This window comes from Athene noctua, chromosome 5, assembly GCF_965140245.1.
Source record: "Athene noctua chromosome 5, bAthNoc1.hap1.1, whole genome shotgun sequence".
In the NCBI taxonomy this organism is placed as follows: Eukaryota; Metazoa; Chordata; class Aves; order Strigiformes; family Strigidae; genus Athene; species Athene noctua.
Window position 1 is genome coordinate 44,259,692 of NC_134041.1, and position 27,755 is coordinate 44,287,446.

At 41.5% G+C, this 27,755-nt stretch overlaps 1 protein-coding gene across 8 annotated transcripts in view; it reads left to right on the plus strand.

The window, feature by feature from the left end:
• Nucleotides 1-27,755, plus strand: part of USP54 (ubiquitin specific peptidase 54) — a 110,982-nt gene that overhangs the window by 21,561 nt on the left and 61,666 nt on the right. The window contains exon 1 of one of the 8 annotated variants that reach the window (XM_074907261.1): nucleotides 6,787-6,893. The exons of 5 other annotated variants lie outside the window; for them this stretch is intronic. The gene's annotated coding sequence lies outside the window, so the exon portion shown is untranslated. Of the gene's footprint in view, nucleotides 1-6,786; nucleotides 6,894-20,960; nucleotides 21,068-25,491; nucleotides 25,512-27,755 lie in introns of those variants that run through there. 2 more of the 8 variants (XM_074907262.1, XM_074907263.1) reach the window with 2 other exon arrangements.

Genomic DNA, 27,755 nt, shown 5'->3' on the forward strand with positions numbered 1-27,755 from the left:
AAAGAGATGTTTGTTATTCTTTTGAATATGAGGGGATGATTTGAACTCTTCTGCTAGATCACTGGTTGCTCTTATCCTAGAATTCTGCTTCTCCATCCCACAGTGAATTTGGGCTAAATGCTCTAAATTCTAATGTTTTTCATTCATCACATTCCTTTCTTTACTAGCTGGATAGTCATGTTCATATTATCTGCAAGGGAAGTTATTGCTGACATTAATTGTTTAAATGTTGATCATTACCTTTCAAGTTTCCAGACAATTACATGTGGGAGAACTCAGAGGTTTGTGCATGTTCAGGTTCTGGTTATGTTTAAATTATATTATTTTAAACCATCAGAGCCAGAAATTCTTGCTTTTAAATCAAAAATTTAGAGTTAGCTGTGTGCATCTAGCAGGTGATACAGATATTTGGAATAAATAGGGAGAACTTTACTGTAGTGGAATGCAAAGTAACACAGTTTACTGCCGATGAATACTCAGTGATAAAATAATCTTTCAAAATCATGCCAAAAATGCGTAGTCTCTGAGAATGCCAGTAGCATGTACCACTGGAATTGGAAGGATGAGACTACTATGTGGGAGGAATGTATAATAAAGACGTACCATAGTATAGAAGTTGCTAGATGTTGCAACCTCATCAACCAGCTCTAAGCGGTACTGATGCTTCTGGGTTTACAAGGGGAAAACAGCATGTGGTGCAATTCAAATGATGTAGTTGAGAACGCCTCGGGTTTGGGAGTGCTGAGCTCATGCCAGCCCTCCAGGTTGGGGCAGCAGAGCTGCTTTTCCCCTGCATGGCAGGGTAGTAATGAAATCTAGAGCAGCAGAGTGCTGTTGGTCAACAGATGGTTCCAGGTTGTATCTTATGTATTGTGTTTGAAAGCCGTAAGTAGATCAGAAAACTCATGGTGCTTTTTTTTTTTTTTTTTTTTTTTCCTTAAAGAGCCAGAATGTGGATGCTTTAAATAATTTAGTTTTTCATGGAATTGGACTTCTACCTTGCTTAACTGCCGGTGAAAATCTACTGAGGAAACACAGACCACCTGTCTTATTGTTTATGGTGCATCATGTTGCACTTCCTATGCTTAACTTAATGAAGATAATAATTAATTAACTCTTGACCAACAAAAGTTACTTTTGCCTTGCTTTATTCCGTAAAGGAAGGATGCTTCTCACTGCAGAATGCTGGATTAGTTTGTTGTATGTCCTTTAAAGTACCTAGTATTTGTCTGTTTGTAGAATTGAAACATTAAGATACGTAATAGAAGCTTTATTTATATGCATAAGTTTAAGTGTGGGGTTATGAAGACTCTGTTAGCAGAATTACAATCCAAACTTGCAATTTAGTGGAATCTCAAAGTCTAAAGTTTGCATGAGTAGGTTTGAGTTCTGAAGGAAGTGGGGGAAGGTCCATGCTTAACACAGCACTGCGTGCTGATGCACTTCCAAAATGGGATGTGGCTCATCTTTACTGTAAGGTCATTGTTGTTTGAAAATATCATAGGTGACTGATTTGAAAAATGAAGGCTAACAAGTCAGTCCTTTTAGTCCGTTCTGATTTTTTGAGCACAGACCACTGTGCTAAATGGTACTACTTTGTTATTCTACAGCAGTATTTCAATGCATGGTTTTTTTATCTGCCTAAACATGGACTATGAGATGGATACACCCATTTTCACTATAAAGTGGAGTTTGAACTGTCTCCTTGCAATAGAAGTAAATCAAGTTTGTCTTATTAAACTTAGTAGCTAAGTGCTCTTAAATTACACTGAATTTATTTAGGCTACTGAAATTTGGAAAAAAAAATCCAGTGGTTTTTGCATGGAATAAGTTTAGAAGTGATTTTATTGTGATCTTACTGTGCAAAACAGAACTGTGCTGTAATTTTAATTATTAAGTCTTGAATATTCAATATTGTCAGTGGATAGCTATGTTGGATGGTAATACATGTAAATATGTTGGTTTAATTTAATAGTTGGTTTGGGGGGAAGGCAAGAAGAAGGTAACACAGTAGTCTGTATAAGCAGTAGTCCTGCAAACAGTCAATAGTCAATCTGTCAGCTATGAAGCGCTGACTTCCAGGCTCCAGCTGAAGTTTCATAGCCACCTCTGTAAGGGTGGAAGCTACTGAGTGATCAAAAGGGCGCCAAAAGGATGGATAACACTCAACTGAGGGATTTTTTTTTTTTTTAATGTGAGATTTTAAAGTGATTAAAATTATTTTTATTGAGGGAAAAGTGTATTTGAGTGTATTTAAATTCCATATTTAATACTGTAAATAATTAAGATAATCTGTTCTAAATATACTTTAAAATCTCACTGCTTGTTTGTCACTAAAATTTTAGCAAAATGAGATGTTCAGCTGAAACTAGCACTAATGAACTGACAACCTAGCTTTTGACAATAAGTGAGGTTTTTTAATTATAATGTAGATATGACTGTTTTGATTGTTCCATGCTGTTTTTCAGCTTAGATTGAAAGATGAAGAAGAAACTTTATCTTTTAATGTTTGAGTAATAGCCTAGAGAGCTGAGAGGATGACATCCCCTAGTTCTAAAACTGTTTAGTATTGGTGCTTAGCATCAATATCAATTTAATTCAGGTTACTCTAAAATCTTTTTTTAACTTCTGTCCATGTGCAGTTGGAGATTAGTATGAATTTGAAATTTTGTTTTAGAAAACATGCTATATCACATTCACCATTTTCTGGAAGATAGTCCTGATTATTTAGTATAGTTACTTGAGGTAAATAACCCCATTAAAGGAGAAACAGATTTTTGGAAATACTCAGAAAATGAGGAAATAAAAAAGGGTCTAAACACGAAGAAAGTATTTTTAGACATATACCTAAAAAGTCAGGGGAAAATAGGAATTGAATGTAATTCAGGTATTTTACTAAATGTATCTTCAATGGTTATCTTCCTTACTACCAAATCAAGAAACAAAATTTTGTGTAGAGGCTTTAATATATTGTGTTAAAGCATAACTCGGCCTGTTCTTATACACAAACCAGAATGCTGTCTCTCATCTTCTATTCTGAATGCTGCACTTCCAAAGGCCAACACTGGTTTTGGTGAGCACTGGTATAATTGACAGTGGAACCTATACATAGAAACAACTAAAAAGGGGGAATTTTGCAGGATCAAATAGTTGTTTGGAAATATCTGTAGAAGGTTAAGTAAAACCTTTATGAGATTAGTTGGACAATGAATGACACTTTCCTGTATTATGATTTCATCTTTGGTATCTGAAAGAGCGAACTATCACTGAAACATAGGTGAGAATTGGGAAAGTAAATATAATTTGTTGATGTTTTACAGATGAGGAATTGGAATAGACAGAGATTAATTGATTTGCATGAAGTTGCCCTGAAAGTTGGAGGACATGGTGATCACAGAATTGTTTAGGTTGGAAAAGACCTTGAAGATCATCCAGTCCAACCATTAACCTAACACTGACAGTTCCCAACTATACCATATCCCTCAGCACTATGTTGACCCCACTCTTAAACACCTCCAGGGATGGGGACTCCACCACGTCCCTGGGCAGCCCATTCCAATGCCTAACAACCCATTCTGTAAAGAAATGCTTCCTAATATCCAGTCTAAACCTTCCCTGGTGCAATTTGAGGATGTTACCTCTTGTCCCGTTGCTTGTTACTTGGTTAAAGAGACTCATCCCCAGCTCTCTGCAGCCTCCTTTCAGGTAGCTGTAGAGGGCGATGAGGTCTCCCCTCAGCCTCCTCTTCTCCAGACTAAACCCCCCCAGTTCCCTCAGGTGCTCCTCGTAGGACCTGTGCTCCAGACCCTGCACCAGCTTCGTTGCCCTTCTCTGGACACGCTCGAGTCATTCAATGTCGTTTTTGTAGTGAGGGGCCCAAAACTGAACACAGTCATCAAGGTGCGGCCTCACCAGTGCAGAGTACAGGGGTAAGATCCCTTCCCTGTCCCTGCTGGCCACGCTATTGCTGACACAAGCCAGGATGCCATTGGCCGCCTTGGCCACCTGGGCACACTGCTGGCTCCTGTTCAGCCGGCTGTCAATCAACACCCCCAGGTCCATCTCTGATTGGCAGCTCTCCAGCCACTCCTCCCCAAGCCTGTAGCGCTGCTGGGGGTTGTTGTGGCCCAAGGGCAGCCCCTGGCATTTGGCCTTATGGAAACTCCTCCAGTTGGCCTCAGCCCATGGCTCCAGCCTGCCCAGGTCTCTCTGCAGAGCCTCCCTACCCTCAAGCAGATCAACACTCCCACCCAACTTGGTGTCATCTGCAAACTGACTGAGGGTACACTCGGTCCCCTCATCTAGATCGTCAATAAAGACACTAAACAAGAGTGGCCCCAAAATTGAGCCCTGGGGGACACCACTCGTGACCAGCCGCCAACCAGATTTAACTCTGTTCACCACAACTCTTTGGGCCCGGCCATCCAGCCAGTTTTTTACCCAGCAAAGCGTGTGCCCATCCAAGCCTTGAGCAGTCAGTTTCACCAGGAGAATGCTGTGGGAAACGGTGTCAAAGGCCTTACTAAAGTCAAGGTAGACAACATCCACAGCCTTTTCCTCATCCGGTAAGCAGGCTGCCCTGTTGTAGAAGGAGATCATGTTTGTTAGGCAGGACCTGCCTTTCATAAACCCATGCTGACTAGGCCTGATTCCCTAGTTGTCCATTATATGACTCGTAATGGCAGCCGAAATGACCTGCTCCATGACCTTCCCTGGTACCGAGGTCAGACTGACAGGTCTAGAGTTTCCTGGATCGTCCTTTCTGCCTCTCTTGTAGATGGGTGTCACATTTGCCACCCTCCAGTCCAATGGGACCTCCCCAGTTAGCCATGATTTCAGGTAAATCATGGACAGTGGCTTGGCGAGCACATCTGCCAACTCCCTCATCACCCTTGGGTGTAACCCATCCAGTCTCACAGACCTGTGTGCATCCAAGCGGTGTAGCAGGTCTCTGACCACCTCCTCAACTGTGGTGTCCTCGAGCTGCTTCCCCTCCCCATCTCCCAGCTCATGAGGCTGGTGTCCAGGGAACAGCCAGTTCCACTGCTAAAGACTGAGGCAAAGTAGGGGTTGAGCACCTCAGCCTTTTCTGCATCCTTAGTTACCATGTTTCCCTCTGCATCCAACGAAGGAGGGAGATTTTCCCTAATCCTCCTTTCGCTATTAATGAATTTATAGAAACATTTTTTGTTATCCTTAACAGCTGTAGCCAAGTTGAGCTCTAGCTGTGTCTTGGCTCTCCTAATGTTCTCCCTGCATAACTCCACTACATCCTTATAGTCTTCATGAGAGACCTGGCCCCTCTTCCAAAGGTAATAGATTCTCCTTTTGTTCTTGAGATCCAGCCAAAGATCCCTGTTTAGCCAGGGCAGTCTCCTTCCCTGCCTGCTTGCTTTTCATCACATGGGAGCAGCCTGCTCCTGTGCCTTTAAGACTTTTCTCTTGAAGTATGTCCAGCCTTCCTGGACTCCCATATCCTTCAGGGCAGCCTCCCAAGAGATTTTATTAATCAGTCTTTTGAACAGGTCAAAGTTTGCCCTGCAGAGGTCTAAGGTGGCAGTTTTACTAACCCCTCTCTTTGTTTCTCAAATGATTGGAAATTCAATCATCTTGTGATCCTGGTAGTTGGTCTAGACTGGTGGCTTTATGCTAACAGTAGTGAAAGATATAAAAAAGTGCCTGCATGGCTGCAGCTTGAGAATTCCCAGGACCTCCTCAAGGTTTAAGTGAGGCTGATGTGTTTGTATCTTCCATTTAATTATTCTCTGTTCCACATTTAATGTTACTTGCCCAGCTGAGTGGAAGTGATGCAGACACTGATTTAAAGGTCTCTTGTCCTCCAGCATATTTCCTCAGTAGAGAGGATCACTGAGCAGGGTAAGAGGACAATTGGTTTTGATTAGGGAGGAGGATAGTGATAATGGTTTGATTTGTCCCAGTTGCATTTTGAGTGTGTCTTGTTTGCCAGGCGTGGATGGTACAAACTAAACTGTTATCAGTTTTGTGCCATGTCAAGTTGGCTGGTTCTTCTGGCAGAAATACAGTATCTAACAGTAGTTAGTTCGGTATGTGCCCCTGAGAAAGGGCAAGCCTCCCTTCGCTAATGGGCAAACTGGCACTGCGGTTTTGGGGTGAAAGGGGAAAGCTGGGGTCTTCAGGTGCTGCCGTTTGTATTCATGGATGGCAAGTGTGTTGGCGAAGTACATCCTGCCGTGGCCACAGATGCTTCTTAGAAAGAGCTGCAGAAAGAAGGCGAGAAGATTTGAAGTATGCTGCTAAAATACAGGAGAGTGGTGTGCTTACCCAAATTATTGACATAAGCAGCACCCCGGAGAGAACTTTTTCCGGGGAGGAGGGCAGCCCGCGTCCGGCAGCGCGGGAGCGAGAGTCCCTGGCGCCGAGGGCAGAGCGCGGCTGGAGAGTCTCCTCGAGTTCCCTGCGGGAGGGGGAGAGGTGTTCAGGCCCTCCGCCAGCTGCGCCCTCCGCCAGCTGCGCCCTCCGCCAGCTGCGCCCTCCGCCAGCTGCGCCCTCCGCCAGCTGCGCCCTCCGCCAGCTGCGCCCTCCGCCAGCTGCGCCCTCCGCCAGCTGCGCCCTCCGCCCTGGGGGAAGCTGACGGGCTCTGCCTGTTGCCCGTGCGCGGCCATCTTCTCTACCGCCCGTTCCCCACGCTGGCTGCGGAGGCGCGGCCTGGCCGCCCCGGCCCCGCCGCTGCCCCTTTAAGGCCCGACCTGCCCGGGGATCAGGTGCGCGGCCGGAGCGGTGACGTCATGGTGCCGGAGGCGTGGCCCTGGCGGCGGCTCCCGCTCCCGCGCTGCCCGCGCTGCGGGACCGGGCAGCGGCGGCTGTGCACGTGTGTGGGGCGGCGGCGCTCCCCGAGCGGGCCCGGCCGGCGGGTGAGTGTGCCGGGACCCCGCCGCTGCGGGAGCGCGTCGAAGGGTGCTGGTGGGAGCGCGGTCATGAGGGAGCGGCGGGTGGGCAGGGCGTGCTAAAGGCACCTGGATCCTGGTGCCGGGAGGCGGCGGGGAGGCTTCTCAGTGCGGGTCCGCTGCAGCAGGTGTCGGTTTATTTTGTGTTGTGCTGGCTGCTGTATCACCGGATGAAAGGCTTTCTCCTTCAGCGAACTAGGCTGCAAAAATGTGCTGTGCGCAGGGTGTTTAATTAGTTGCAATCATGGTTTTTAGCTTTTTGTTGGATAGACATATGTAATGGTGTACACTTCATTTGTATTTACGTGTTTAAACTGTTGCTGAGATAGAAAGTATCTGGTGCTCATTTAATATTTCTCGCAGTGATAAATTATGCTGTGTACCTCCTGTCCTTGGTAGAAGGTGCTATGTTAAATTCAACTCATGATACTTGTTTAAATCAAGTCAGTTCAAAACAGCAGAGTTTGGACTACAGGAGGTGTCTTACAGCTGCTCTACCTCCCTTGCTAATGGGAAGATTATAGCCCACCTCTACGGAGAAGAGTAATGACCATGCCCTTTGCCAGTTAGGTGGGAAGGTGCAAGCCCATGTGGAATTTACCCAACTTAAATCTTCACACGCACAGAAATTGCATTTGCTAGTTCCAATGAAGAAAGGTGAAGTATTGATTATGGCTTTGGTTGTGGATTTTGCTTGTTTGGTTTGGAGGTTCTCTGGTTGGTTTTGGTTTTGTTTTGTTTTTTTTTTTTTTTTAAACAAGGGTAGAGGAATCATTGAAACCTTTCATTGAACATTCATTTACTATCCATAATAAATGGATTTTTATATTAATAGTTCTAATTTCTGGCCTAGTAGGCTCACTTTTCACCAGGTAAGTAAAAATGAGCAGAAATAAATAATGGAAAAAAAATTTCCTTGCTCAAGGGAATTATCACATGAAGGTAGCGTTGGCAGGAGGGCTGCTGTCTTTTTCTGGGTAGCAAAAAGATGTGACAAAGTAAAGCAAGGCTTTATCAGGCTTGACTCTTGACTGGAGGAAGGTCTCTTTGGTATTCTTATGCTAAAAATGTAGGCTAAGACTTCCTTTGAAGTCTTGAATTGGAAAGTCCCATCTCTACCACATCTAATTTCTGCGTTAGATTTCAAAGCAGATTTAGCATCTAAATCTACAGAGCAGGATTGTGAAGTAACTCATTAAAATAAAGAAAAATATTTTAATGTATGGTCATATGTTATGTGCTGTTCTTAGTCTTGAATGCACACCTATTAATCCATCTTTCTGCAGGTTTCTTTTATCTATTGGTATGATGGTGTTTCGATCTAATCAGTATGCAATGAATGCTGGTTTTACTTTCTAAATTTAGCTGCTGATGTTCATACCCTACTTGGTATTATGTATTGCTTTTTGTAGTGGACATCCTTCATGGAGACATGGGCCACAACAGCCTTGGTCCTGGACTATGCATCATCTCAGTTGGTTTACATTGTGAGCTTTTTAAAGCGGGGGAAGTATGTTAATTGGTTTAAAACCAATGGACTCTTTAGTTACATTAATGTATACTTGTGCTTTGTGTGTGCCTCATCTGGGAGGGAGGAACCTATGAGTGAATGTCACATTACCATAGTGTTTAATTAGTACTATTTTTCTGCATACTTATGCAGCGAGTACTGGTGTTCCATCAGAAGCAGATTTGTAGTCCAAGGGGGTGATGTAGCTTTAGGATGCCAAGCTAAGGTGAACAAGTAATCCAGGACATAGTAGGATTAGGCTACAGGGTGAAATCTGGTCAGTTACTTTTCTACTTGAAAATCTCTTTAACTGCTAAGTATATTTTTTCATTACAGTACCTATTAGTGTTGCGGATGTGACTTTCCACAGATTTTTGTCAAGTGGCTCTTTGTTTCCTCTGGAAGTCGTCAGCTGTTTCTTACCCTCCTTGTTGGTATTTTAGAATCTTAAGCCAGTTTCATTTCACTGGCTGTGAAACAAACAATAACTCTCATAATGTGTGAATGTATACACTATTGAAAAAGTCCCTGCATTTTAAGCAACTGCAACACCTTTTGTAGGTGCATCCAATTTTAAGAAATAGTGGCTGTTCTAATGAAATGATTAGAAAACATTTCAAGGTGGAAGGATAACTTAAGAAATGCCGTTACTTCCTCTCTTCTTTCTAATGGCAGATTTTCGTAGAGGAATACTTGAATGAATTAGAAATTAAAATTTGTTTTAAGATACTGATTTATTCCCCCCCCCCCCCCAAGTGATTGGGGTGATTCCTGAAATCACCTGTGTCATTGACTTACGTTTTCAGCTCTTCAATATTGTGGTATGGATTTAAATGCTCTTGGGAATTCTATGCTATATATCCTGGCTGCATGCCAGTCTACCAAGGTTCAGTCACAGGACAAACACTAAAAATAAGACACAATGGGAGAATAATTTGTGCAGGAAACTTAAAATGGTGTAAGATAAAATTTTATGAGTCTCACTACATTTTCTATAACTGTGGCTTTGTGATCTTGTTTTTTCTGTTGTTAAATTGATAGAAAAGTATACCAATAAAACTGAGGAATTAGATTATCAAAGGGGAAAAATTAATATAGGTAGGGAGAACTTTATTGTGGACTTACTTCATTTTGGTTTCATGTTGATGTAAGTTAGTTTGCAAAGTGAATGTTCCACCTCCAACCTGTCATCTTTTTTATGTCAGATGGGAGCCTGAAAAGCTTTGGTTTTATTTGATGCAGGCAAATGAAGCAGTCTTGCATAATATTCTTTCTCAAGACTTTCTTGCAAGCCTTTTGTCAAGGACCACAGCATTGCTAAGATTGTGATGTAGCAAGATTTACAGGTTGGGTGCCATAATTTAGGGTCACAAAATTACGTACGTTCTTGATGACGCTGGGAAAAGTAGATGGATTTATCACTCCAGCAATGCTGGTCTAATGCCATGTGCATGCTTTATATAGGAAAAGTTATCTTCTGATTCCAGACTTAGTCAAACTGTACATTAATTCCTGCATGTCTCAAGGTCATATTTAAACCACAGGAGATTCCTTTTCTTACAGGGAAGCAAATTCTGTCCTGTGCCTTTTAGGGCATAAAAACAGTGCGTGTGTGTGTCTGTCTCACCTGTACAGGTGACAGACTTGTTGTGGCTTTGGTCATGGCATGACATCACACTCATTGAAAGAATGTGATCGTGATTTGACCAAGAAATTTAACTTAGTGCTTTGTTTGTTTGATTAACAGGCATCTATATCCTGGTGTCTTGTAGTCAAGAAGACCTTTACCATCTTTTTGATAGGATATTTATAAAACATTCTTTTGGCTTTGGTCCACGTACTGAGGTGGAAGTCACAAAAAGCAGCATGGGTTAAATGCAGTGTACTCTTTCTCAGTCACTGGAAATAACTGTGCAATAGAATTGCTTTTCTTGGCTGGTTTTGTTTTGGTTTTAGGAGTGTAGTAGCAACAAGTAATGCAGTTATTTGTGGTATTGGTGGGGGTACCTCTCTGATAAAGAGTGATATTTTGATTTGTGCTTGTGTTTGGTAACCTTTAAACCCTGACTGTTTTGTAGACTCCCAGACCTCCCTGTGCAACAGGTAAAACTAGTTCAGAGCGCTGGGTTAGAGTTCCTAGATGTAAAAAGTTAAACTGCTAGCAGGATATATTGATAATGATGTGCTCAGGTTGCTAATGATTTGTTTTTCTCCCAGTATTTCTGTTTTTTGAGTCCTCTGCCAGAAGGAAGACTGGTTTCAGTGAGGAGTGCTCTGCCTTGTATTACATGCACATAAGAAAAGACAGCTTTTTTCATTTGAGTGGAAAATACTGAGTGTGTATACAGACTGTTTTTACTCCAAGAATTGTAAATGGGCCAGATTCGTTGATCAAACCATAAGGTTTGGAAATGGTATTACGGTGATAGAGCTTTTGATAGCTGAGGACTGGACTCTATATACTAAGGAATTCTTTCTACTTCACTGCCCCAAGCTTATTTTTAAAACTTGTTTAGATTTTAGTTAAGACCACAGGCCACAGCTTCTCAAATAATTTAACTGGTACTTCCACCCTGAGCCACTCCACACAAAAAATACTTGTGGGGCTATGTAAGGAATATTGAGGAAGAGGTCTGACTTCAAACTACCCTGCCCTGTCTTTCCACCTGCTCACTGTTTACCCTGATCAGGTTGTCTCTGTGGCCTTGTGGATGCTTGTGTTGCCATATTGGAAATGGTTGTGCAAGGATGAGAATGGGAATTTGGGATGCTGAAGGAAATGGACAGGCATAAAAACTCTGGTCTCATATTAGCCAATCTCTGAGTAGTCTTGTAAAGTATTTCTGATTCCTTGTTGATAACTGCCAAAATAACAGTATGTTTGGGTAATCAAATACTGAGAAATGGCAAAAACCCTCTTTTTGTTCATCTTAAAATTTACAAGCTACTTGAATAGCTCTAGGTAACCTGATTTTATAATAAAAGAATAGCTCGGATAGTAAGGGAGAAGGCAGTACTGATTTTTATCAGTTTTTATTGTATGGGTCCATTTGACTTTAAGGCTGTGTTGACAAAGTCAAGATTCTGCTGTGCCTTCCCCCCCAGTATTTAAAGACTTGTCTTGACCTGTGTAGAAGGTCAGCTGGGTACAGCATATATGTTTGCCTAATGTGTTTAAACACATTGCCCTAAAGTTTGTTAGACTGTTGTTAGATTTTTTTTTTCCCCCTGCTCTTGAAAAATGTACTGTTGATATGGGAACATGAGCTTCTCTTCCTTAACCTGCCTTCTCTGCCCTCCCCACCCCCCAAAAAAGAAATGTTGATGGTCCTGCTTTGTATCCACTTCACAGAATTAACTTTTTGACCTCAAAGGTTTTCAATGAAGGGGGCAAACATCTGTTTTCAGACTTGTTAAAAGTCCAGGGGATGCATACTGTAAATTAAAAACCACTGTCCTAGAAGAATGCACTTACTTAAAACAAAGAGGCTAGAAAAGATTAACTAGGGGTTTTAATTTTCAGCAGTTGTTTGGAACTTAATCTTTCCTGGAGTGCGGTGTGACGTTAACCTAATGCAGTTTCACTGTGGCTGCTTCAGGAAAGGGCTGGGCGGATTGCTGGCTCTCTACTGGGTGCTCCTGCTCTCTCCTTGCTCAGACGTGTGGCATGTCTTCTCTCGATTGAAGTGGCTCATGCAACCAGCTCACAGCTCAACGCAATACTTGGAAGCAGCGGGAGCATGAGGCTAAGGAAAGTAAACGCTGACGCAGTCTGGTGTTTCCCACAGTTAAAGGAAACCACACCTTTAGTCCCTGTTACCAGTTGCCACACAGGCATCTGCAGGTGGAGGGGCAGCTTTGCGTAAGAGAATCTTAACTTCAGGCCACTGTCAAGAGATGTAGCTCACCAGGCCTGCTTTTCTGAATCCTGAGTGAGCTAGCTGATGAAAAAACCTATAATTTTTATTTCCGTTGGTAGGGTTGGTTTTTTGCTAACTTACTAGCTCATTTTGCAGGCTGCCCGGTGTTAGCATAAAGGGAGCAGAAGGGTCACGTCATGGTGAAAGGATCTGCCCTGGTTGCAGCTGTCAGGTTGACATAGCTGTATCATAAACCTGTTATTACGTAATGTATATATGTAAATACATTTAAATTACCTGTGCAAGGAATTAGTGCACCTACATGGTATCTTGGCTTTGGTGGCAAAGTTCATAGAAGAAGCTGCTGTAACTATTTCTCTGCTCCTGTACCCCTTGTAGTCTGCTGGTCTGTGTTGTGCCAGTTAAAACTGCTTACTGCAGGACTGCTCTGTATTCTGAATAACTGAAATTATAAGAATATCCCCCTTTATACTTTTATTTTCTAGTTATTGTTTTCATTGTGCAATTTGTAGTGTGGTCCTACACAGGCTACCATCTGCAGAACAGAACATCAGATGCGAACAGGAATGAGTGATCTGTGAAAGGTGGGCAGGAACTTCTGCAACCAGCTTTGTTGAAGGAAGGCAGTCAAAAAACTTGATCTTCACCACTTAGCACTTATTCCTGACAAACTTCACCATGTAGACAAACTTATGGTATTTAAATTACACTAACTGTGCTGACATTTACAGCTCTATGTGTAGGAGTGCTGTGGTGGAAAATTATTCGAAGGTGAAGGGAAGGGCTAGCATAGCCTTTGCTGGGTAGGAAGCTACGTGATCTGCAACGACAGCAGGAAGCTGAAATCATATGGCTCTGCAGACATTGGGAAAAGAACTGTTTTCTCTATTGAAAGAATGATTATTGCAGTTTTCTGTCATCTACACTTGGTTTCTTCAATTTTTTTTTTAACTTACGCTTTTATCATTTTCTTAGACAGTCTCTCTTTATTTTGCCAATCATGAACATATATGCAGTAGGCATATATGCTTCTAATAGATAAGGTTGTCTGCAAATACAGTTGCTTCTCAGATTGTTGATTTCTGAACCAAAGCAGAAAAGCAAGGAAGGGAAAGAGGTTTGGGGCTTGTTGCTGTATCTTGCCTGGTTTTCCTGCCTCACTTCAGTCTGAGGCAGTGATGTGGATAGCTGTATAGTTGCTAGCATTGCCGTTGGGTCGTGGTAGCCCTAGGGGCTGCAGTACTTGACCAGAGCTGTTTGAGGGTTGCTCTACTGTCCTAATTTAGGTGAAATGTTAGAAGAGTCGAAGCACTGTTTTTTAGGGTTTCTTACTTCTTTCTTCCTGTTCTGTGAAGAAATGTGGTAATTGCTTTGAATTCTTTCTTAGTTTGGTGGCAGTGAGTCAGATGCTTAGCTGGTGTGTTTGGCAAAGCTGTCTTTTGTAAGCACAGCAGCGCTGTTGTGCTTCGGCTGGGGACATGCCTCTTGCTTCTGTTTGGGCCATGGAGCCCTGCTTGCTCTCTGAACTGTTTGACTGTCAGTAGTGGGGAATGAAATCTTTTTTTCTGTCTGACACAGAGGGATTTGTTTTAGGAGTAGTACACTTACCTGTTCTTTGCTGCTCTATGAATTAAAGTTTTAGGTGTGATAGAAGCAGAACCAATCTTGCTTTAAAGAGAACTTCTGTAAGTAATTTTCTAGTATTTTCTCTGCAAGGGTGCTTGCCAACCTCAGGTCATTGAGCCCTGGACATAATACCACTTGCTAACTCTTGGTAAGACTTGTGTGGATATTTGAAAGGAAATCTGCAGATCGAGGTAAAGATGTGGGACACCTGAAAGACTCAGTCACTCTTTCTATATGATAAATGAGCATTGGTATCTAACTTTTGCCTGGAAAAGGTCTGTGTTGGTCTTGCAAATGGCTTTTAAGTGGTTTGGCTTCCTTGAAACAAGCTGTTTGAGGAAAGAGTGCTACAGAGGTAACATGCTGTTTTAACCACACACAGCTGTGGAGCAGGTTTTGAGCCCAGCATGGTTACTGAACATTGTACTGGTTTTTGTTCACAGTTCAGAAAGTTAATTTATTTGAAATTTGCACACCATAAATCTAAATTTTAAAAGGTATCTAGAAGCATCATAAGGTAAAACACTGCTTATTGTGCCTTTGCAATATTTTTTCCCTTGTTGTTCTAACTCTTATTTTTGTCTCAACAAAACTCTATCATTATGCAAAGATATAGTTGAAACTTGGCTCGGCCCCTTCTGTCCTGCAAGACTGGATTGTTCGTAAGACAAACCTTGATTTAATTGTATTTCAGCTGCTTCCTTTTTGCATTGTTTGTTTCTATTAGGTAAATGATCCCAGTGGGGATAGTATCTTCAATACTTTGTATGGTCTAAAGTGTTTTTAATATTTCAATCTGATTCTGTTTGTTAGGATTATATTGTGCTAGGACAGAAAGACAATGGTGTGCATTGTGTTTTGTAATATAACCAAAGTTTTCTTTAAAGTTATTTTGGTCTTGGATATACAGTAACTCTCCCTGTCTGTGCTATGAATGTGACCATGTTAGAACAACAAATTGATGCTGAACTCAGATGGCACCAGTGTCCTGGAGCTGTACTGTAAAACAGTCTGGGAATAATTGTGAAGTAATGCTGCTTCTGAGCTTAAATAACTGAGCTGATGGGAGGTTTTGGGGGTAGGAAGCTGTTTTTCGGAACAAATTTCTTTTTTCCTTGATCAGTATCACTAGCTTTGAACCACAGGGGATGGTTCCAGGAATTGTCCTGCAATAATTGTTCTTTGAAAAACTGCTTTTAAATTTACATTGCACCCGTGGGCTCTAAACCAAGGGATCAAAACTGAAGCCATCTTTTGAGAGCTTCACATTTTTTCTGTTCAACGGCTACATGTCACTCCTGGTTATCAGCCCCTCCTATGAGAAAACATTCTTCATGTTTAACTAAACAGTTTGTCTGAACCTTGCCAGTTCACTTGTTGCATTGAGGGGAGCCTTGCCTTGTGCAGAGAGGCTACTGCTGTAAAATGAAGTAATCCTTTACAGCCCTTTATTGGGCTTTATATACAGCCCTCCTCTGCTCTCAGTCTGGTCTCTTTTACAAAAGGTTTGGAAAACCTTACTTCTTGCCTGGCTTTGTTTCCAAAGGGAATTGTCGGTAAGTGGGGTCGAGCCTCTGGCCTTATCTCTGTTGTCAGAGCTGCCTGCCTGGTAGGTGGCAGTGGGGGCAACACTTTTCAGATGAGACTTTCCTGTGCTGAGGGAGGCCCTTGTTTTTTTGTTTTAACAGCTTCCTATTGTTTAAAACAGCAGGTTGTCCCCTCCCACACTATTCTAGCTCTTTCCTCCTCCCTTAAATAATTTTTCCATGCAAGTATTACTCAGAGGAGTTACTCTAGCAGTGAGTCCTCTGAGAGTTTTCCCAACCTGCTCTGATCTCCAGATTTTGTTGCAGTACCAGTGTGGTGTTCATGCAATAGGAGGTGGCTTCTGAAGGTAGGCATTTCTATTTTTTAAATCTGGTGTTTTAATTCAGTGTCAGCACTGCTGTGACATGACAGTTTTTTTGATTGAATCCAAGTTGTCATGGCAATTCTCACCTGTGAAAGGTACTGAAAGGTAGAAAATACTGCTTTTCATTGTGGATTGTCTTTGTTTATAAGATGGAAAGAAAGGGTATTGCTTCAGTTTGTCAGTAGTTTGTTTTTCAATATTCTAGTCCTGTTGTCTAATAGTGTTTCATGTGTGTACATTTTATTTATGTTCCACTACCTGTGTGGAAGGCACTTTCCAAGCCATAAGCTGCCTCTGGTCCACCATACTGTAGCTTCTAATAGTATACATGATAAATTCGGAGATGAAGCCAGTCAGAATCTCTAGTCACCTTAATGTTTGTCCTAGCTGGAAGGGATGTTGGCAGTTCACTTTACCTAGTCAGAAGCTCTCAGGACTGCTTTTTGGATAATTTAGGTGTAGTTTTGCTTCCCTCTACTTGTTGAAATCTGTGTTAGAAAGTTGATAATTAAATGAGATATTAAATAAATGTAGAGCTGCTTTATTTTAATGTGTTGATTTCTGAAAGTCAACTTGCTTTGGCTGGCTTCCTGATCCTCTGCCTTCTGTAAAGTGTCTTTGTTTCCAAAATAAATAGTAATTATTCTGTGAATTTTGGAAGTCTATCACTACTATTCTGTATTTCTCACTGCTTCAGTTTAGCACGAAGTACATCTTTGTTTAAATTTGTAGATTTGAAAAAACCCACTATTTTCATACATTTGTGATACTAAGCAGAGGTTTTAATTCCACAAAATGATAAATCCGTTTCTAGAGTTTGTCACCAGAGGGAGGGCAAAAATAATCTATAGATCACTTCCATTGCTCATCATTCAGTGTAATAAACACATGCCTGTTCACATGTATTCCATATTTTTTTAAGGAATAACTTCTGTGTAATCCCAGTATGTTTTAGGCTGCCCAAGAGATTGATCACTGTCTACCGTGGCAGGGCTCAGCTGATTCACACCTGGAAGAGGAAGTCTCCCTCTCATTGCCCTGGCTGTAACTTCTCGACGAGTTGATTCAGATCACTAAACCATTAGGGAATAAAGTAATCCCCTCTCTTCCCCTCTTTCCATCCCCACAAAAGTGCTGGTTTTGTGAGCTGAATGTGCTCCTGTGAGCCTAAGGGCAGAGGTGTTAACTGCTCACCTCGGGACGCTGGGGTGGAGAGAGAGGAGTGCCCTCTTGCCTACTCTAGTGCCCCTGAGATTTTGGGTTCATTTGTTCATAGAAAAAGGTCACTCTCAGATACTGCCTGTCTGAGGGGATAGGTCCTTCTTCTAGTACATTGCACTTGGTGGGAGTTAGAGAAGCCTTAGGCTTTTTTTCTTTTTTTTTTTTTTAACTGGCAGTTCAAGAAATCTCATGCTTTTCTTTGACAAACAGAAGTGTTGTGGTGGACATACAGGGGTGTATGTTTTCTGAAGTTCTTAATTTATAATGTAGTTATGCCTGCAGGGTACAGCAGTAAACTCAAGAGTTTTAGATGTCTTAAAAACCCAAATAGGCTGATTCCAGGTTAGAGAGTTTCCCTTCTAAGGCCAGAGAAACATGACAAACAGCCAGAGAAGCAAAGGAAGCAGACTGTGGTGGCTGTCACCATGAACAATGGTTTTGGCACACCTGCTGCTGAGCTGCTCTGCGCTTGGCAGGAAAGGAATGATTTGGAGGATAACCAGATAGTTTTGTAGATGTTTTTGGTATGTTTCCATCTTCTCTGAGGGGGAGAAAACAAGCACGTTTATAATGTAGCAAAGGGTTGGTGAAGGCTGGCACCATCAGCTTTTGGGGCAGAATCTAATAATGCACTTACGAATGGGAAAGTCAACGTTATGCTAGGCCTGAGGGCCCTTAGAAGTGACTGCAGGGAGACTGATGTACCATGGGAAGGGGGAGTAGTGGAATCTAGTTAAAGAACTGTGTTAGAGAAAATTATGCTCATACTGCCCTTCTGAATAGATACAAACGTATCTGTGTACTTTTACCAAAAATTTTTTTAGTAATCAAGAAGTAAAATGAAGAGAGCTGGAACAAATGTATTTGTGTGAAGGTTTTGCAGTGCAACACAGTTTTTGACTCCACTAAGAGCCAACTGATGTTAATCAGTTGCTGTTTCTCCTGGGAGCTGTCACGGATGTAAGATGTGAGACAAGATTACTTCTTCCAAAGAATAGTGTGTCACAGCCATGTCATTTCATCCATTTTCCAGTTGCATCTTTTCAGGTTCTGATGTTTTGGATCATAATAATAGTATTTTTAACCCAAGGTATTAATTTGTATGAAATGCCACAAATTTTCTCTAAGTTTCCTGTGTACTCGATTCCACAAGGGATGTGCATTACTATTGCTGTCCTTATTGTACCTGGGTTACCAGAGTATATTGGAGTTAGAGAACTTTGGGGGACTGGGAAAAAAGAGAACACTAAAAAGCCAGAAGAACATGCTTCTAGTTTAATAAAGAAAATGCATCTAACACAGGCACATTTTGGCTCAAACTCAGAGCAGTTTAGTTTCAAATGGAGTGACTTCAGTCTTGATTGACCAGAAATGTACTATTTTTTCAGGTCAGTTACTTGGTTGCGCATGTGCACACACACGTGTGTGATTTATTTTATTTTCTTAATCACAGAGGAAGGATGCATAGACTCTTAATCTGGATAGAATATTATTTTTTCCTGTCTCCTTTAGAGGTATGTATAAGGAAGTGTTACATGTAATGCTGATTAAGCAATGGAGAATAATAATAATAGTAACAGCGTGTCTGAGTGCTTTCTTCTAATATTGTAGGAAAATTTTGTAATTGATTTCTCAACAGCATTTATTGTGGTGTAGTGAGGCGACTGAAAATACCATCATGGTGTGGTAACCCTTCTTGATAAGGATAGTTCTACATATGTTACTTTCCCCCGTGTGTCAGGAGATCATTCCTTGAAGGCTGTTTATTCTGAAGGGGAGGACTTCTAAACAGGACAATGTTTGGTTTTGTCATTTTATTGTCTTGCTGGTGTTGTGCATCTGCATCTGTTTCTGTACCAAGTTGCTAATTTTCCTCAGACCCTCTTCTGTCAAATGCAAGAGTCACATCCCTTCAGCAGCTTTTTGTGTCACCAGCGTGTTGTCTAGGGAACTCCTGGGGAAACAGGCTGTATTATACAGCATTACAATGCTCATGTGTGAGCCTGTAGCAATATCAATGGGTCTTGTCCTTGCAGGATATAGCAAGAGGAGGTGTGGGCAGTGTGTGGCATGTGACTGCTGTGCAACTGGAGGGTGAAGGCTCTGTCCTGTGATCAGCTCCAGGTGGTGCTGGTGTGGGGGCAGCTGTGTAGTCTGGACTGGGGACTGTGGGAAGAAGCAAGCCTTGAAGACCAGAACATATTGGATTGCCAGGGCAGGATATGGAGTCCTCCACAGGTTTGAGGTGGACATGTCTAATCCTTGCCCTGTGCTGAGTTCCTAGAAGACTGAAAGGATTTTTAACAAAAAAGCCAAATTTTACTTGAGTACTAGAAATTCTGCTTTTTAAAAAGAGAAAATTCCAAAGAACTAGGGGAAAAAAATGGAAATAAACATGTGTGCAACTTTGCTGTTGCCTGCTATATCTCTGCTTCCCAGCCTGTCAGTCCCAAGTGTCTATCAGAAGTTTTGTGCCATGTCTAAGGCCAGCCATGTCGTGCACTCTCTGGAGCTGTCTCCTTTGAACACCCTTGATATCTCCCCAAGTGGAACAGCACAGGATGGGGCTGTACCCCTGCCCTCAAGGATGCTACATGGCACGGCCACACTCTTAAAAGATCACACACATGATTAGAAGTCAGAAACCACTTACATAAACGATATTGTCTGGAGACCCAGTTACTTCACCATACCCTGCTGTGTGCAGTGGAGTGGAAGAACCCCTAGAGCTGCCGTAGTCTCTTGCCCAAGACCTTTCCCCAGAGCTTCTTTGTGCTCCAGCCCTGTTCCCTAAGGCACTCTGCTTGAAGGGATGAGATGCATCAGTTTAGGCTGATGGGGGGGGGCGGGGAGGAAGATGAACTGAATACACAAAATATAACATACCAGTTTAGAATGCTGTGCTTTCTAAATTTCATGTGTTCTGGGTTGGACTAAGCCAGAAGCTGTGTAATCCTTTGTGCTTAACTTTGTAGCACTCCTGGGAGTCACTGATGGAAAGGTATGTGGTTTCTGCCAGATGCATATTGTCTTTAGTTTCACAGGTGGTTTTGGCCTTTGGTGCAGGATCAGATTTAGGAGAGTAACAGAAGTAGCTGCTTGCTTTTCAGTAGAGCTCAGGCCCACAGCAGCGTTGAAACTGTTGCCACTGTTCAGAGAAATTAAACTAAATCTCTGAAGTAAACATCCTTTTATTTACAGTCCACGCTAAAATCCTATTGTTCAAAGCTGAGCAGAAACCTGCTGTTTTCTCTAGCTACTCTGTGTTGAACTCAGTGGCTTTAACATTTGTTGGCTGGGTATTTTGCAGTGCTGTCAGGCCAGGCCTCTTTTTTTGTGTATGGGGGCACATGTACGTACCCTTGAACTTGCTCTTTTTCATTCTGTTTTAAAATAGCAGCAACAACAAATACTTTATTGAGGGTGTTTTCCTCTCCACATGTAACAGTTGGTTAACAACTTCCCTGGGCACCCACAAAATTCTGTTTTATTTTCATATTTAACAGGCTTCTTTCATTTGCAAAGAGAGTAACTCTTGTGAACTACTTCATGCTCTTTTTCTGCCAATGAGCAACCCTCAAATAATATGGAAAGGCTCCTTTCATGTTATATGCCTCCTCTCAAGCACTTCCTCACCTTTTTGTAGGGAGCTTCTGGTGCCACTCAGTAGTGTCATTTCATCTCCAGGCAGAGAAAAAAATAAAGCTGTTGACATCATTCTTCTTTTTCTTACCCCAACACCCAACTGGTCTGTTCAGCTTGTATTATACTGCATTTGCACAGCTTCTGCTTCTGTGACCCATTAGGACAGAGCCTGCTTGTGCTTAACAAGAGTCTCTTTCATGCTCTGTGGATCTGTCCAGGCTACAGCAGGACACAAAATAATCCCTTTTGCATTTGGTGGTTTCACAGTACTTCTCTGGTGAAGATGAAACAACTTTTTAGAATGAAAACAATAGCATCATCTCCACAAGCCTGGTTTTGATACAAGGTAATTGTGTTATTGTTTCTGCATTTTATAGAATGAACAGTAGCTCTTTTCCCCAGCAGATTTCTAAAATTTTAATATACTAAAATCTGTGAGGAAAGACTTGTGTAAGTTTTTAAAACCGGCATGGAAGTAGTTGCTTATGGCAGCATTCTGGTAAGACTTAGATAAACAGTTTCTTTGAATCATAACTTATAAATTTGAATTCAGACTGAATTCAAAGAGGCCAGGGTTTTGTGAAAGCTCATGTGCAGATCTTATGGTCTCACCTTACTTTTGGTTCTAACATAAAATGAAATGTCTGTATTTCATAAAACTTGTTTATGGGATGCAATCTGCTTTGCACACATGAAGCTTCCATCTGTGTATTCTATGCGTATTCTGTAATGTTTTAGTTCTTGAAATGTATTTCAATATATTACTATACTTACATATATACTTACATGAAAATCAAAGAAGGTACCTTTTGCCTGTTTTAGCTATCTACTCCGAATTCCAGACAGTGAAATAGGTTGAACTGGATTTGAAGGGGGTTTTTTACAACTGTTTGATAAACTGATTTTTTGTTCTCCAAAATATTTATTTTAGTACATATTTCAAAATGTCTTATACAGTAAGAATTTAAGCAGAGTTGTCTATTTCTAAGAGGCTTCTTAATGAAAGTAAAATTTCAGGTAATGGAGGTAGCTGCATGTCTTGTGTATACAAGGGTTCCTTTCCTGTGTTTGCAGGAATCATTACGTGACCTTGCCTGTATTTGATGTTTAGGTGTGAGTTCAGGACTTGTGCATTCAGTTGTCGTTATCCTCTTTAAAACACAGAGCCCTGCAAAATGGCCACTTACTTCATGAGATTATAAAATAGATTTGGACTGCAGCTGAGGAGAGGCACAGTATGTGCAGAGCTGTCAGCTCAGCCAGCAATGGCCCATTTGGCCGGGTCTGGTCTTGGGGTGCAGGAGCCACAGGGAAGCCATGGCAGCATATTACAAATGCTCTATTTGCTAGTGGGAAATGACTACCGTGTGCAAGTTTGGGATGTAAAGTTTTAAGGTTTGGTCGTGTCTGTTTGCTTCCTGTTTAAAAAGGAAAAAAAACCGCCAACTCATCAGGTTGCACAGAGAATCCTTTCCTCTGTAATTTTCCTAAATGCATTGATCAGACATTTTCTTCTGCTGGTCTCCTGGTTCTGTAGAAAACAAGAAATCAGGCTTTGAGTTCTACTCTCCCTGCTTGGCTGTTCCAGGTTGTTGGTGAGGTGTAGGTTATCATGGGGTGTTTCCCCCAACCTGTTTGCTTGCTTTACACTCTACACATGCTATTAACTGCTGTTGAATACAGGATGTTTTGATTCAGTAAGATTTTTCTTGTGGTATGTGCAAGTGTTTTTCCTACTCAGAATTTGAAGTCTTCAGTAGCTTTTGCGAGGAAAATGCTTCTGTATACAAAGCCAAATGAAACAAAATTGAGTTTCCTTGTTCTTGTTAGTTATGCTTGTTTCTTTAAAACCTAGATAGTAGTGATCTTAAACCCAAGTTGAGATTATTAAGTGCTTATGCATGTGTGTGTACACTCGTGATTCTGCTGAAGTGTTATTTATAGCTATACAGCACAGATGACTACTTAAAAAAAGAGGAATAATCAGCATGTTGTGGATGCTGGGCGCATGGTTTTATATTTTCTTGTAGAAGTATTAATCTATGTAATGTTCTGTGATGCAGCACCACTTCTCCTGCTTGTCAGTTTTAGCAAGTCAGGAGAAAATGATACAAGCATTTAATACTGGGACCCAGCACAGACACCTTAAACTGCTTGCTCTTTCTTTACTCTCTCTGCCTATGCTTTGTGTGAGGTCCTCTATACTGATTTAGTTTTGCACCTTAGTATGTTATTTGTCTGACAAGAATGTGAGTATTATAAACCATCTTGATATGTGGTAACGATATATAGATAAAACACAAAATACAGTGAATCGATAGTTTGAGAATAAGCTATAACTATTATTTTAATACCAAATACTGTCTTGAGCTAGGAGAAAAGAGGGAGGGAATAAATGCTTTTGTGGTACTGTCAAATATATTGTCTGGCTGCAGCTGTGGGAATTGTGTCTGACCACCCTCTGTGGAGGCTTTCACTAGAGAGTGGTATCAGAAAGTCCATTATGTGCCTGTGTTGAGGAAACTGATTTCTGCCCAGGGTGTTGTCTTTCCCCTTGAGCACTACCTGGAGAGAACAGTGCATTGCCATATTTGACTTCGAGATTCTTAACACATCACCGGAAAGACCTATCTTTCCACCCTGAAGGCCATCCGTTTGATCAAACTCTATTGCTGCTTTGAATGTGTTGCTGCCTTTGCTTAGCCTGTGTTGTCTTTTCTTTGAAGTACTGATGGTGCTGGACTTGTTTGCTTGTTTTCCTGCAAAATCCATTTCTTGCATACTTGTGGTTCTTGTTCTATGTGGCTGTGTGTGTATTAACACACTCGGTTGTTTCAGACGTTGCTGAAATACAGTTTAATGAAACAGGAATTTGCGGTGCTGTAATGTGAACAGCATGTGATTTGGGAGTCGATAGCTACTGACTTCTGTTTTAAAAAAGGAAAGGGGTGTAAAGATTGACAGGAGAACTCATAACAAGATAGGTAGAGGTAGCTGTTACAGAAGAGGAATAGTTTTTCTGTTCAGCAGTGAAAGCCTGCAAGGTCAGGAAAAGAATGGCAGCAAGATTTTAGGATTTAAAAAGTTGTCAGTCATTAAGCCTTATGTTGCTGAATACTGCTGACTACTTCTGAAAGCTTCTGGGAAATCTTTAGGCATTTTTGGACTGGAACTTGCAAGTCAAAGTAGAAAACTTCTGTTTTCTTGGGTCAGTGGTATTACTGGAAGAGAGATGATATTTTCTTGTGAATAAGGTGCCACAGGAAAAAGGGCCTTGAAATCTTGTTGCAGTAACTGATGGCTGTAAAATATAGAACTTTGCAATTAAAGTGTTTGTTTATAGCTGAAGATTGAACCAAATACTGAATTCATCTTGAAGCTCCTCTTTGGAGAGCCAAGGTGAAGATTTGGAAAGGGAATAACTGGCAGCAGGAGGCTGGCTGAGCGATCACGAGAATCTTCCATTTCACCATATGGTTGACAGCTGCCCTGTTCCTATTTGTCGTGATGTTCTGTGTTACACAGGATTGGTGATGTTTAACTGCTTTTGAGCACTTACATAACATTTGAAACTGCTGTGTTTTGTCCACTTATCTGAACTCCACAAGTTCTACATGGAGTGGGATGAAAAGCTGGGTTTACCCCACCCTTCCTCCTTGTAAAATGGTCAGTGCTGAGCCTAGGAGTAGGTAAGATGTTTTAAATACAGGCTTGGGAGAATAACCTTAGATTTCATGTAGAAAGTAATATAAAACTTTAGGATAAGTTCTTCCGAAATCCACATATGTTAAGACGCAGACTTTTAATAGCGTGTCTTAAAGAGCTGGGCAGCTGTGAAGGGGAGATCTGGAGGGAGTGCAAATTGTTTTGAAATGTTTTGAACTTACTTCAGGCCAGGCAGACTTTGTTAATTTTATATATATTCCTTTCCTTTTCAACTGTCAGAGAAAAGTTGTTGAGATAACATATCCTTTGAGCTGTATAACAGAAAGGGCGGCAGCTGCTTCTGAAGGATTTTGAAGTAGGACACAAAGCTGTGGGCTCATCTACCTCTGTTCCCTGCAACCTCCACAGCAAATGCATGTGCTGAAAGTACTGTGATACATGAGATCGGTGGTTATTAATACCATGTTTTTGATATGAGTAGAAGTTTTATCTGGGGAGCAAAGCATGTTTTGGCAATAAACCCCACACAAAGTAAATAACGTGGCCTTTGCGCCTCTAGTTCTGACCTCATCTCCCTCATTGTTTGTTTTTGAACAGAAGCCCTTTATTACTTGATTATTCCACATTGTGCTCTTATAAAAGTCTGAGATGCTTTCCTCCAGAAACTCCTAGATCATCTTGCAGGTCAAGTTATTTCTGATCAGAAAAGGCTGTAATGCTGGGTTTAGATACTTAGAGCTGTGTGTTTGGCTTTTTTTTTAGTTTTAATTTGCCTTTATTTGTCAGGTGGTATTAGAGCTCTTTACTGGGTGGGTTTGAATAGCTTTTCTGATTATTTGAGAGCCAGCTGGATACTTTGAGTTCTCTTATCTGCTTTATAAAAGTCTGGACACAGCTACTCTACGCTCTCTTGGTAGCTCTGTGGGATAAGTGACATACTCTTCTTGAACAGAAGTCTACATGGTCAGAAGTTTGCACAGAAGATTCATGTTTAACAGCTGATGTTCTATTTTCAGGAAGGGCCACAGAAATGATTACTAACTGACTTTGCTAATGACTTTGAAACCCCAGAGAAGCACCTGCAGGCGGTTGGGAAGAAGTACAGAGGTTCCTCTCGAGCTCCAGTAGGTAATTTCCAGCCCTCCACCATCACTGAACCTTCTCCAGTTCAAAGCCAGTGGCTTTCTGATGCTTTTTTACTGTGAAAGATGCTCTTTAAATAGATTTGGCTGACTGTCAGGCTTAAAATCAAATGATTCAGATTAGATAAGTGTTCACAAGATTTCATTACAGTGTTTTAAGAGACAGTCCACTATAGTTTATAAAACCCACAAGCATTCTGGATGAAGAAGTTAAGAGAACTGCTTGCTGTAAAGAGTACCTTCATGCAGTATAAAGCCATACTTGACCTCAGCAGCTTGCAGAGTCTCACTTTGGAGTGTTTCTGCAGAACATGGTCTCTCTGTGCCTCTTGTTCAGAGTTAACAGGAACATAGAGTGGACTTAGTTTTGTTTTTCATGAGTTATTTGTTGGTTTGAAAAGTTTGTGTAATAACATACTCTTTTTTTCCATAAAACACTTGTTCAGTTTTCTCCCTTCAATCACTGTAGAAGCATTAAGTTGTCTACTAGTTCAGAAATGCTGGTGTTGTCACTTCAGGGAGCTGTATTCCCAAGAGGCAATTTGGCCTATCAGTATCCTGCCTACAGTTTTTTCTAGTGTTGGTAGAGTGTAAAAATACAATGGAAGTGACCAAAATTACTGCAGTTTTGGTCAATGATATGTGTTATCCCAGTTTGCTCACTGTTCTGTCTAGTCGCTTCAGTTTTGGTTTCCATTATCTTGTGGTGGTCTTCACCATGTCTTCTGGGAAACCAGTGTTTGTCATAGGCTTGCTGTACCGTTACTCTCTAAAATAGTACATCTGTGGATTTGGGGAAGCTTTTGTTTTTAATCATACTCCAAGATCGTTTTGATGGTCTTTACTAGCAACTTTTTTAGCCTAACATTTGGATAATTACTTTTGCATACTTGGTGTCTGAAAGACCATTCATCATAACCTTATGCAAACTGAATATATTTTCTAACACGGTTCTGGGGAGTTAGCCTATGGTCGCTGATACTCACAGCTCTGTTGTAACTTTACAACACTTCACAGACTAGGAATTGTGCAATAGCAGGACAAAAAAAATAAGGAAGACTAGTATGAGTCTGTCATGGGAATCAGTGGTGCTGTCAGTTCCTTGTTCCACCTGGTTGGCACAAGTAGCACAGAGCTGGTTAATTAAGTCATTGCTTTAAGAGAAGGATTGACAGATGGGTGTAAGCTTGACAGAAGAAGCATCACAGGCTTCCCCCCCTCCTCTTTTTCCCAGCATAGCACTCAAGACTGAAAAAAAATGTGTAAAGCAGAAAGGTGGTGGGGTTTTTTCCTCTATTGTCCCATTTGCACTATCAAAAAATTCTTGGAGATAGAGATGAATGGAAATAATTGTACCTTTTCCTAGTTAAATTATGTTGTCTAGATGCACAAAGAAATCTGTCCAGTATTTCTGCCTAGCTAAGAATCTCAAAAAGAGGAGACATCCATAAGAGGAGTAAGTCATCCCTTCTTTGGTTGTGCTACAGCTAACTTCTTTGAGGGATGTTCACCTTCAAGATCACTGCCTGTGTTGGTTTAGGCCCTGCTGGGACCCGAGACCACGTTGCTGTTGCCCCTCCCCCACCCTCAGCCAGTCAGGCTGGAAGTGAGGCACAAACCCCGGGTTAAAATAAGAAGAAATTTAATACAGCAGTGTGATAAATAACAGTCTGAACAACAACAGTAGCAATGATAACAACAATAAACAGCAATAACAGTAAATAAGACAAAAGATATACAGAGAAATACCGCAATGGTTACAGACAGCTCGCTTGCGATGCTCCCCGCCACCAAAGCCACAAAGGAAAAAGTTCCTGCGCTCCCGCACTGGACCTGAGGTCAGCATGGTATGAATAACCCACCTGGAGATCCCTTCCCCCTCTCTGCTGGGGGAACTTAACCCTATCCTAGCTGAACCAGGACACTGCCCTATTCACTCTTTTCTTCATCCAGCCTCATGGTTATTTGGTAATGGGAACTTTTCCTGTCCCTCTGTTTTATTTCATCACCATCAAGATTGAATTTAGACTGACTTGCAAAGCTCTGGCTGTGCTTTGGGATGTCTAAACTGTAAATGAAGGTCTTAATATTGATAGCTCTACAATTAAATATAATTTAATCCATGCAGAAATTAACAGATACTTTAATCATTTCGGCTTCATAGAGAAAGCCTTTAGTTGTGAAACTTTTTCCCTCTAGCTGAGAACAGCCATAGGATCAGTCAAG